Raw genomic sequence first — 12,863 nt, 5'->3', positions numbered from 1 at the left:
TGGAGGCTACACTGTAACAGAACATTTTTCCCCCTCTTAGAGCACGAAAGGTAGAATAAAATAAATTGATATTCAAGCATGTCCTTACTTAAACTTATCTGGCACATTCTCAGTCAGATACAGAAAGGAGTGATGAGTGACAGTAGCTCCCAAGGGAAAACTCACCATATGGGAAATGGGTCTCTTTAGGTAATCAATTTCAACTTTAGAGCCTAGGCTATAGAAATCAAGTGCTGATTCTCTGATCAGCATGCAGTTAATGTGGAAAGAGCTCCTGGCCCCCTAAACAAAAAAAGAAGAAAAATTCCCATCTTAATATTAGTGCCACGATGAGGACTTGAGGAAGAGTAATTATAAACAAGCAATAGCACAAGGGACATCTCTTCACCCCCATTGAGCATTAAAGTGAAAAGAGCATAATTCCTCTCAGCCGAAGGAGCAGACCAAGAAGCAATCTTGGTCTGCATAAATAAGTACAAGAAAGTGGTCATGATGAACAAACCACAATGGGCTTGCAGGGGTAACATAGGAGCTTTCTTGGTTTGCCCTGAGAATGAGGCTGGGATGATGACGGGATATGAAACCAACCTAAACAGGACATGTGATTCCTTGTAGGTTATCTCAGGGAAACATCGGAAGGATTGATTCAGTGACAAGTATATTACCCTGGGGTCTCTCAGGATTATATCCAGAATGAAATTTTAGGAAGAAAAAGACCAAATTCCATACTAATTTAATGGTTAGAGTTTCATAGGTATAAATAATTGTAGCAGTGAAATCTAATTATATGCCACCCATTCTTTATATTTAAACTGCCTTTCAATCCTTAAAACCACTCCATTTAATAGATGGACTAACTGGGGTACTGAGGTAACAATGGCCCAATTACACACATTCAGTAACAAGTAGAATCACTATTAGAACCCAAGAAATCTGATTCCAAAATTTCCTTTTAAAACCATTTCTCTAACACTGGATATTTTAGAAAATAGAAGCTTTCTATGGAGAGGAGCTAACAGGATCTAAATATTTGGGTTTCAATTGATCCCTTTTTCATTACTTGTTTTTGAAGATCATTTAACTTACAATATATAACTTCTTGTATCTTCCCAACTAAAAGTTTAGCCATTTCTACTAATGGAGTTGAAAACAAATCGATTTTTTGATAAATAATCACCTTGCTCTCAGCATCTAAAACTTGTTACCGGAAATATTGTCTTCTGCCAGACAGACAAATGGTATTATTTCTTATCCCAATGCCTTAGGGTATGATAGGCATTTTGATTGTTATTATTTTTTATTGTGTTTATTTCTGTAATTTTCTACTTCTTTGAGGTTACTATCCTTGTCATTAGCTAGAAGCTACAATATGAATTTTGCATTCAAATTTCAGTGCCTTTTTTAGTGCATGCAAATATTATACTTCAAATGATAATATCATCTGTTCACACTTTTTATTGGAAGAACTCAAATATTAACACTTTGCTCTCTTTGAAGATTGTGATCTAAGTTTTATAAAGTAAACATTCCAATTATATTACTGGTTTGAGAGGAAATTTCTCTGAATTTTAATTAAAGAAACGACAATTTTGCTTAAAGATACTTGCTTTTGTCAGATTAATGAGGCATAGCTTTACTTGGTTTTCATTGATCTATTTTGATACATGGACAGATAGAATTGCTTTCATTCATGGGTAAATTGTTTTTTTTAAATAGAAGTATTTCTAAATTTCAAGTTTATATTTAAGATGAGTATAAACATGCTTAGATTATTTCAACACTTTCACTATCTTTCAGTGAAGATTTTGATTTAAAAGTTGCTCTATTCCCTTCAATCCAACTAAAATTTGAGAGTATGAGTGATTAAAAAGGAAACCTTTACAAAAAGCTTAAAAAAATCATATATAAAACAAAAACTTATGCTATGAGCATATTAATGAAAGTAAAATCAGCAATTCATAACAGATGTAAAATAATCATTTGTAGAGTAGCTGCAATCAATTATTATTATAACATTTAATCAGTATTATAACATTCACCAGGTTCAAGAGAATTAAACAAAATCCTTATAAACATTGCTTACTGATTAACAAACCAGCTGAAAGATTATCAAATGCACTGCCTTTTTTTTTTGAGATATTTAAGATATCCCAAGTTAATGATTCAAGGTATTATGAAGGGATTTTAAATGAAATCTATTGAAAATTTCCATAATGGGTGCCTCCGAAGTCTGAAACATGTATATGAATAGGATTTGTCTGATACTCTCCACTGCATTTTCAAGATTGGATAAGAGAGGAACATGTATTAAAATCAGACACCATTTCTTACATGTTGTAATTTAGGATGGTCAAGGAAGGAATACAACTTTTTTATATTCCCCTTTATATTTTGTACAATTTTACCACTCATCCTTAAGAGGCATTTATTAATAACAATCAGACTTGGTTTCAGTAAAGGAAGGTTGATTTACACTAAATCTGCTGAGAACAATTTTAAAGACCCAGACACAAACACCTACTTCAAAACCCAAAGGAAATGCTAAAGGTGTGAAGAATAACAAGTTAGGATCTGTGAGAGGATGAAAGCATAGGCAGAGACAAGTTTAGGGCTTCTTTTAAGTATTTTCTGACTCAAGAGAAAGTAGCAGAGAAGTATTTTCTGACTAAAGAGAAAGTAGCAGAGAAGCTGAGAGGCTTAAATATGCTGTTTTCAGTCCTGCTGTGCTAGGGGGCAGAAATTGGAGTTCAGAGATGGTAACCTGGTGAACTCATCTTGATTTAAGAGAATTATGATCAATAAGGAGAAGTGAGATAGATAGAGTGCATTAAGAACTACGGACAGAGGTTTGTGAAATCGAACAGGAGACAGGGATCAAGATCATCCCCAAGGAAAAGAAATGCAAAAAGGCAAAATGGCTGTCTGAGGAGGGCTTACAAATAGCTTTGAAAAGAAGAGAAGTGAAAGGCAAAGGAGAAAAGGAAAGATATACCCATTTAAATGAAGAGTTCCAAAGAATAGCAAGGAGAGACAAGAAAGCCTTCCTCAGTGATCAGTGCAAAGAAATAGAGGAAAACAATAGAATGGGAAAGGCTGGAGATCTCTTCAAGAAAATTAGAGATACCAAGGAAACACTTCATGCAAAATGGGCAATATAAAAGACAGAAATGGTATGGACCTAACAGAAGCAGAAGATATTCAGAAGAAGTAGCAAGAATACACAGAAGTATACAAAAAAGATCTTCATGACCCAGATAACCACAATGGTGTGAACACTCACCTAGAACCAGACATCTTGGAATGTGAAGTCAAGTGGGCCTTAGGAAGAACCACTAGGAACAAAGCTAGTAGAGGTGATGGAATTCCAGTTGAGCTATTTCAAATCCTAAAAGATAATGCTATGAAAGTGCTACACTCAATATGCCAGCAAATCTGGAAGACACAGCAGTGGCCACAGGAATGGAAAATATCAGTTATCATTCCAATCCTTAAAAAGGCAATGCCAAAGAATGCTCAAACTGCCCCACAACTACACTCTTCTCACACGCTAGCAGAGTAATGCTCAAAATTATTAAAGCCAGGCTTCAACAGTACATGAACCATTAACTTTCAGATGTTCAAGCTGGATTTAGAAAAGGCAGAGGAACCAGAGATCAAACTGCCAACATCTGCTGGATCATCAAAAAAGCAACAGAGCTCCAGAAAAACATCTGTTTCTGCTTTGTTGCCAATGGCAAAGCCTTTGATTGTGTGGACCACAACAAACTCTGGAAAATTCTTAAAGAGATGGGAATACCAGACCACTTAACCCGCCTCGTGAGAAATTTGTATGCAAGTCAGGAAGCAACAGTTAGAACTGGACATGGAACAACAGACTGGTTCCAAATAGGGAAAGGAGTACTTCAAGGCTGTATATTGTTAGACTTGTAAAGAAAAAAAACCCTGCTTATTTAACTTATATAGAGTACATCATGAGAAGTACTGGGCTGGATGAAGCACAAGCTGGAATCAAGATTTCTGAGAGAAATATTGATAACCTCAGATATGCAGATGACACTAAACATATGGCAGAAAGTGAAAAATAACTAAAAAGCCTCTTGATGAAAGTGAAAGAGGAGAGTGAAAACATTGGCTTAAAAGTCAACATTCAGAAAACTAACATCGTGGTATCTTGTCCCATCACTTCATGGCAAATAGATGGGGAAATAGTGGATACATGGCAGACTTTATTATTACTATTTTTTTGGCTCCAAAATCACTGTAGATGGTGACTGAAATCACGAAATTAAAAGACTATTGCTCCCTGGAGAAAAAGTTATGACCAACTTAGACAGCATATTAAAAAGAAGAGACATTACTTTGCCTACAAAGTCCATCTAGTCAAAGCTATAGTTTTTCCAGAAGTCATGTATGGATGTGGGAGTTGGACTACAAAGAAAGCTGTGTGCAGAAGAATTGATGCTTTTGAACTGTGGTGTTGGAGAAGACTCTTGAGAGTCCCTTGGGTTGCAACGAGATCCAACCAGTCAATCCAAAAGGAAATCAGTCCTGAATATTCTTTAGAAGGACTGATGCTGACATTGAAACTCCAACACTTTGGCCACCTGATGTGAAGAACTGACTCATTGGAAAAGACTCTGATGCTGGAAAAGATTGAAGGTGGGGAGAGAAGGGAATGACAGAGGATGAGATGGTTGGATGGCATTACCAACTCGATGGGCATGAGTTTGAGCAAGCTCTGGTATTTGGTGATGGACTGGGAGGTCTGATATACTGCAGTCCATGGGGTTGCACAGACTTAGACATAACTGAGGGACTGAACTGAATTGAACTGATTATCCAGAACTCACAAGAGCTAAGGCTCAGATTTACATCTACTCAATCCTTGAAATTTGATTAAGTTGATCCTGGATTGCTAGCACAACAAATCTCCTGGCAGAAATAGAAAGGTTGTATGTTGAAAGATAACTTCGTATAAAACCATGATATTTCTACAATTTTGTTGATTCAATGTGTAGCACACAGTGTTAAAAAGGAAAGTAATATACTTGAGGAGAGAAGACAGTATTAAAGGACTTAAATCATAGGTAACAGAGAAAGGACCTCGTAGTTACCAGCTACAGGTTTAACATCAGTTGCCAGCAGCATATGTGATTATCAGGCAGACAAGCAACACCATCACTGCCGAAGCCTATGAATAACAGCTAGAACTGGACATAGAACAGCAGACTGGTTCCAAATAGGAAAAGGAGTACATCAAGGCTGTATATTGTCACCCTGCTTATTTAATCTTTATGCAGAGTACATCATGAGAAACACTGGACTGGCTGAAGCACAAGCTGGAAACAAGATTACTCGGTGAAATATTAATAACCTCAGACATGCAGATGACACCACCCTTATGGCAGATAGTGAAGAAGAACTAATGAGCTTCTTCATGAAAGTGAAAGAGGAGAGTGAAAAAGTTGGCTTAAAGATCAGCATTCAGAAAATTAAGGTCATGGCATCCGGTCCCATCACTTCATGGCAAATAGATGGGGAAACAGTGGCTGACTTTATTTTTTTGGGCTCCAAAATCACTGCAGATGGTGACTGCGGCTATGAAATTAAAAGACACTTACTCCTTGGAAGGAGAGTTATGACCAACCTAGACAGCGTATTAAAAGCAGAGACATTACTTTGCCAACAAACGTCCATTTAATCAAGTCTATGGCTTTTCCAGTAGTCATGTATGGATGTGAGAGTTGGACTACAAGGAAATCTGAGTGCTGAAGAATTGACGCTTTTGAACTGTGATGATGGAGAAGACGCTTGAGAGTCCCTTGCACTGCATGGAGATCCAACCAGTCCATCCTAAAGGAAATTGGTCCTGAATATTCATTGGCAGGACTGATGTTGAAGCTGAAAGTCCAATACTTTGGCCACCTGATGCAACGAGCTGACCTATTGAAAAAGACCCTGATGCTGGGAAAGATTGAAGGCAGGAGGAGAAGGGGACGACAGAGGATGAGGTGGTTGGATGGCACCACCAACTCGATGGACATGAGTTTGAGTAAACTCCAGGAGTTGGTGATGGACAGGGAGGCCTGGCATGCTATGGTTCATGGGGTTGCAAAGAGTCGCACACGACTGAGTGGTGAACTGAACTGAACTGATAAACATCACAGTGACATCAGTCGGCTCAAGGCACCCCTCCCCCACCATAAGAACCCAGGAAGAAACCCTTCTCAGACTCTTTGATCTAATCTCTAAATGTGTTGAGATTTTACTTAATGAAGAAGTCATTAACCCTGTGTGGTTAATTTTAAAGTAGATTAAATATGGAAAGTAAATTTAAGCCATTTAAAACAAAAGAAATTTGGATAAATTGAAGTTTCTTTACTCCTCAGCTGGAAGGGAACCTGAAGGAGATTAATGAGACATAGAGGTAATTATGTCTCCCAGATACATTTAAAAAATTATTGTTAGCTCTACTCTCATTTATCATAATTTTTCTCTTAATCTATTTTATTGTAATTCATCTATGTGAAGATATTGTTGCTTCCACTACACTTTGCAGTGATGTGTGGGAGGTGTGAGGTACTGTGCCTCTGTTTAGCATTATGTGATTAGTGGAGTCTACTCTTTTTAATATTCTTGTTCTTTCTTCCTTTAATCTGGAATAACATCTAAAGTTAAGACTTACAGTAAAGTGGGCTCAAAAAAAATTCCAGATAATTTCCTTCAAATTTATATACTACGCTCTTCTTTGCCGAGGTTTCTAACACTTCATATGAAAAACATAGTTAGCCAATTCAGAAGCCCTGCTTAGAAAGAAAATTTTCTTTATCCTAAAACTACCTGAATATTTTGTATTCTGCTCTCTCATGGAACTTAGGGGAAGAAATATTAATAAGTTAAAACTGAATTAATAAAGCTATACTGTTCTAAGCATTACCACTAACGTTCCACAGGCAGTATAAGACATTAGCTGCAAAACCTGTACAAGAAGCTATCAACAATATTATAAATACACAAGAAGAACATGATTCATCCTGTGTATATTCTCTTTAAAGAGTTCATTCTTTGGGGACAGTCTGCTGACAAGAGTTCAAACCCCAAACATTTGTAAAGATAGTCATAAAATAATGAAATGTCAGTAAAAACAAAATTATAAAGGATCATGTAAATTTAATATATAAATATTCTACATATGAAAAGGAAATTTTCTTATAGCATTCTTTAGGTAATTCTTACTCAGTTATGCATCTCAATCAGTTATCATTTATTAATCTAATAGTTTCCTTATCATCTCCAATATTCAGGTAGAGATAAGTAGAATTAGATATTTCAGTTTAATAACCATGTATAATAATGGTGTTACATTTACTCTAGAATAAGCCTATGTAATGAATACAACTTTACAGTTTACAAGTCACTTTTGCCCTAATAGTCCTTTAGGAAATTGTTGCTGTTTAGTCACTAAGTGGTGTTTGACTGTGTTACCACTCCATGGACTGTAGGCCACCAGTCTTCTCTGTCTATGGGACTCCCCAGGCAAGAATACCGGAGGGGGTTGCCATTTCCTTTAGGATGTAGAAAGGCATTTATGACAATTGACATTTCACAGATAAGGATACTGAAACTGGAAGACTGCAAGTTACTAGATCATAATCTGCCGGGGTCCAGCCCTGGTGGACGCAGGGAATTTGAAGTGGGGACAGAGTCGGCATCTGGGAAAGGAGTATTTAATTAGAAATATAAAGAGATTAGGAAAGAATAGTGTAGTAGGAAATTTAGAGGAAGAAAGAGGCTGAATAACTTGGTTTACATGGAAAGCTAATAAAGTCTCAACAAGAAACTTGCACTACCTATGTAGGCCACTAGCTCCCACTTGAATAGCAGAAGGTGCCCCGCCTTGGGCTCCCTCTCGCGTGGGTCTTAGAAGCCAGGGCAAGTAAGTAGACATGGCGAACCTCCACGCTCTAGATGGGAATTCAGCCAGAAAAGAAAAGAAGGAGAAAAGACCACACGGGGAAACCAGTCTTTCCAGTGACTGGTCCATCCTTTATTGTTTGGGAAAGCTTTTTATACTTTTGGTTGTACATAGAGATCAATAGATAATACAAAATTATGCAACATCAGCAGCCCTGACTCTTATTGAGACCAGGCTTTCTCTCTGCATACCTAGCTGTATACACAAGTCTTAGGTGATTTACATCATCTTCTGGCCAGGAGGCCTATTAGCATTTTATGGCCTTTTCCTGATAAGAGTCCGTCAAACAGAAAACCTATTTGCATTAAAATAGTTGTTCTTACTAAAGTCTGGTGCCACTCTCAGAAAGCACTAATTAAGGTTACATTCTTATATAGCAAGGACACAACAATTTATAACAAGGAAAAAGGAGTACAGTGATTTATAACAAAAAGAAAGTTCACTAACTCAAAAGTCTAGTGTTGCTAACATCAAAACTACTATATTCCTTTTTCTATATCCCAATTACATTGATTAATATCCTCCAGGTGTCAAAAAGATAAAGAATATGGAGGCCTGGCAGCAGTCATTGACTCAACAGTGAAACCCATCACCAATATAATTTTTAGCTCTTTAGAAAAGGCTCTATATCTTTAAGATGTTTTAAGCTGCATGCCTCTCATGGTTAGGGGGCTGTAAACAATCACAAATTGTAAAAGTCTCTAACTGCCAAGCAAGTTAGAGAGCCATCAGAGGCTTTGAGCTGAGACATTCCTTTTTTATGCAGAAGACTGTTAAATGGAGTTCTAAGTTAACTCTTTCCAGAGAAAGGTGGTCAGGGACAGTCCCCTGTTATGTCAGAAGAGTGGAAAGCACAGTACAATAAAGCAGGCAGACTCTAGTTTTGGGGGTAATGCTCAAAAAAATCCAGGGGTACCCCTGAGTCTTGAACTCAACCTTTGCTTTCTGCCAGGCCCCCTTCCTCATGACCTTTGCCATGGGTGGGATTCCCCATGCTGGCTCCCAGCAATAATTATAATGAAATTTAGAAGGGGAGGCAAGATTAAGACAGAAGCCTTTTAATAGTAAGCACAGTATTCTTTTTGACACAGCACTCTTCTTATTTTTCTGAAAAGTTTATTTTTCATATGCTTGTAGTTCTCTGGTGATGTCTGAGAATTGCATTTGCTATGCTTTACATTGATATTTTTAAAGGAAAGAAAATAAAATTGGAAGATCTCTCATGCTAGTAAAGTAATGCTCAAAATTCTCCAAGCCAGGCTTCAGTAATACGTGAGCCGTGAACTTCCTGATGTTCAAGCTGGTTTTAGAAAAGGCAGAAGACCCAGAGATCAAATTGCCAACATCCGCTGGATCATCAAAAAAGCAAGAGAGTTCCAGAAAAACATCTATTTCTGCTTTATTGACTATGCCAAAGCCTTTGACTGTGTGGATCACAATAAACTGTGGAAAATTCCAAAAGAGATGAGAATACCAGACCACCTGACATGGCTCTTGAGAAATCTGTACGCAGGTCAGGAAGCAACAGTTAGAACTGGACATGGAACAACAGACTGGTTCCAAATAGGAAAAGGAGTACATCAAGGCTGTATATTGTCACCCTGCTTATTTAACTTCTATGCAGAGTACATCATGAGAAATGCTGGACTGGAAGAAGCACAAGCTGGAATCAAGATTCCCAGGAGAAATATCAATAACCTCAGGTATGCAGATGACACCACCCTTATGGCAGAAAGTGAAGAGGAGCTAAAAAGCCTCTTGATGAAAGTGAAAGAGGAGAGTGAAAAAGTTGGCTTAAAGCTCAACATTCAGAAAACCAAGATCATGGCATCTGGTCCCATCACTTCATGGGAAATAGATGGGGAAACAGTGGAAAGAGTGTCAGACTTTTTTTTTTGGGGGGGGGGGCTCCAAAATCACTGCAGATTGTGACTGCAGCCATGAAATTAAAAGACGCTTATTCCTTGAAAGAAAAGTTATGACCAACCTAGATTGCAAATTCAAAAGCAGAGATATTACTTTGCCAACTAAGGTCCGTCTAGTCAAGGCTATGGTTTTTCCTGTAGTCATGTATGGATGTGAGAGTTGGACTGTGAAGAAGGCTGAGAGCCAAAAATTGATGCTTTTGAACTGTGGTGTTAGAGAAGACTCTTGAGAGTCCCTTGGACTGCAAGCAGATCCAACCAGTCCATTCTGAAGGAGATCAGCCCTGGGATTTCTTTGGAAGGAATGATGCTAAAGCTGAAGCTCCAGTACTTTGGGCACCTCATGTGAAGAGTTGACTCATTGGAAAAGACTCTGATGCTGGGAGGGACGGGGGGTAGGAGGAGAAGGGGACGACTGAAGATGAGATGGCTGGATGGCATCACTGACTCGATGGACGTGAGTCTGAGTGTACTCCGGGAGTCAGTGATGGACAGGGAGGCCTGGCATGCTGCGATTCATGGGGTCGCAAAGAGTTGGACACCACTGAGTGACTGAACTGAACTGATGCTTTATTTATCAAGAGCTTACAATATTCTATCACTGTCTCAAGTGCTTTACATCAGTTAACACATTTAGTCATCCCATAATGCAATGAAGAGGATACTATCACTAAAACCCTCCCTAGATGTAGATGTTGAGACCTGGAAGGTTTCAGGGCTAGGTAGAGTGCTGATCAGACTGTGTACAAACTGACCTGATCAAACAGTTCATCCCCAACACAGACCACATTGCCCTGGACCTATAGGCTCCCTGTCCCGAGCGACCACAGGGTCCATCTCTGTGACAAACACCAATGGACTGAGAGAAACATTTGGATCCACTTTTTTTTTAATTGAATTTTTAAGGAAGCATTTGTTTATTTATTTGTCAAATCACAGGGCATGTGGGATGTTAGCTCCCCAGTTAGGGATCAAACCCATGTTTCCTGCATTGGAAGCGCAGAGGCTTAACCACTGGACTGCAGAAGAAATACCCAGCTCCACTTCTAATCAAGGCACATTTCATCCTGACCTCAGACTCATTCTGTAAAGTTCAAATGGCTACTGCTCTCCAAAGGAGTACTGGAGAGGAAATTAACAATGCTGGTCATCATGCTTGCTCTCCTTGGTCAGTGCCCAAAGAACGGGTCCCTGCCATGTGCTGTCATCATCACAGTGCCCTGATTTTTTTTTTTTTTTTTTTTTGCCTTTGACTCACAGGTCGACACTTCCACTGCACACAAAAATCTAAACACTATGGTCCCTCTAACTCCCATATCGTTAGAAAGGGACCCCCACACTCCATATATTATCATGTCCTTGGCATTATTTCTCAATATTTCTGAAACCTAAATTTTCCTTAAAACATTATTTCCTATGGATCCATTTAAGTGAAGAGCTTTTATTCTCAGAAAATATATAAGCCAGAGTCAACATTCTTGATCAGCACTTCTCCTCCTCTAAAAGTAAGCATTCAGAGCATTTAAGAAATACTAATAGCTAACATTTAGTGAGAACTCATGTGTATTAGTCTCTCAGTCATCTCTGACTCTTTGTCACCCCATGGACTGCAGCCCTCCAAGCTCCTCTGTCCATAGCATTCTCCAGGCAAGAATACAGGAGTGGGTAGCCCATTCTCTTCTCCAGGGGATCTTTCCAATCCAAGGAATGACCCTCGGTCTCCCACATTGCAGGCAGATTCTTTATGGTCTGAGCCACCAGGGAAGCCTAATGCACTTACTACCACGTGCCTGATCTCCTTTAAGCAGTTTTTATGTTCTTGCACATAAATCCTCATAATACCTATGAGACGATTCTTGCCATCACTCTTTGATAGATTTTACATCTTAAGCCAGGAAGTGATCATTTTAACCCTTATTATAACTTCCATGCTTCACCTGTATACCTATATATCTCTGTATTGATTCTGTTCAGCCATATTTCAAAAAATCAACATTTTTTCTTTCAATAATAATTTACTTTCCTTATCTCTGTTAATTAAATAAATAATTATTTTCTCTTCTCATACTTTAATTATTTTCTACCATGCATTAGTTATGTTTTTAACAAGGAAGAATCTTCTTCATTCCTTGTCACCTATTTCTTTAAAAAGACATTTAATCCAAATTTGGGTAACAGTATTGTTATAACTTTTGACTTATATGGCTACTTGGTTTCTTTTTTCTGGATCCATTATACTTAGGAAGGAAATAAAATACAGATAATGGAATATAAGATCTATTTTTTTAATGTATTATATAAGAGCCTTAAAAGAGGAAGATTCCAGAAGTCCAATTGTAAGAAGTCTCCATTCTCTGACTGTAGTAAACCTGACATGGCTGCTCACCAGGCCATGTGTATTAACTGATTTTGAAATCAGTCAGGCCATGACTCAATATGGCTATAATAATTGCTACACTTCAGCTATTGAACCTATTTTAATGTCAGAGATAATTTTTAATACACATATATTTAGGTTTTGTCCTCTTTTATAAAAACTAAATCATCTAGCTAGTATCATCTACAGAAGCAATGACTTTGTAGCCAGGCTACAAAGATTGTTATTCAACACACTACAAAATTATTCATGAAGAAATAACCATTGGAAATAGCACATAAACTTAGGGGAAGTATCTAGTATAAAAGAACACTTGGAACTTTTCTTTAAAAGCCTGTTTATATTTTCAATGTAAAACATTAAGTACTTGCCACCAAATCCATGCGCTAACATGTTCGATGGCAGTAGCTATGACTAAAAAATTTTTAAAGGCACATAACGTAAAACAGGGCTTCCCTCATAGTTCAGTCGGTAAAGAATCTGCCTGCAATGCAGGAGACCTGAGTTCAATTCCTGGGTCGGAAAGATCCCCTGGAGAAGGCCACCCACTCCAGCATTCTTGCCTGGAGAATCCCATGGACAGAGG

Source organism: Capricornis sumatraensis, chromosome 5, assembly GCF_032405125.1.
Source record: "Capricornis sumatraensis isolate serow.1 chromosome 5, serow.2, whole genome shotgun sequence".
Classification (NCBI taxonomy): Eukaryota; Metazoa; Chordata; class Mammalia; order Artiodactyla; family Bovidae; genus Capricornis; species Capricornis sumatraensis.
Note: the sequence above shows the minus strand (reverse complement) of the source record.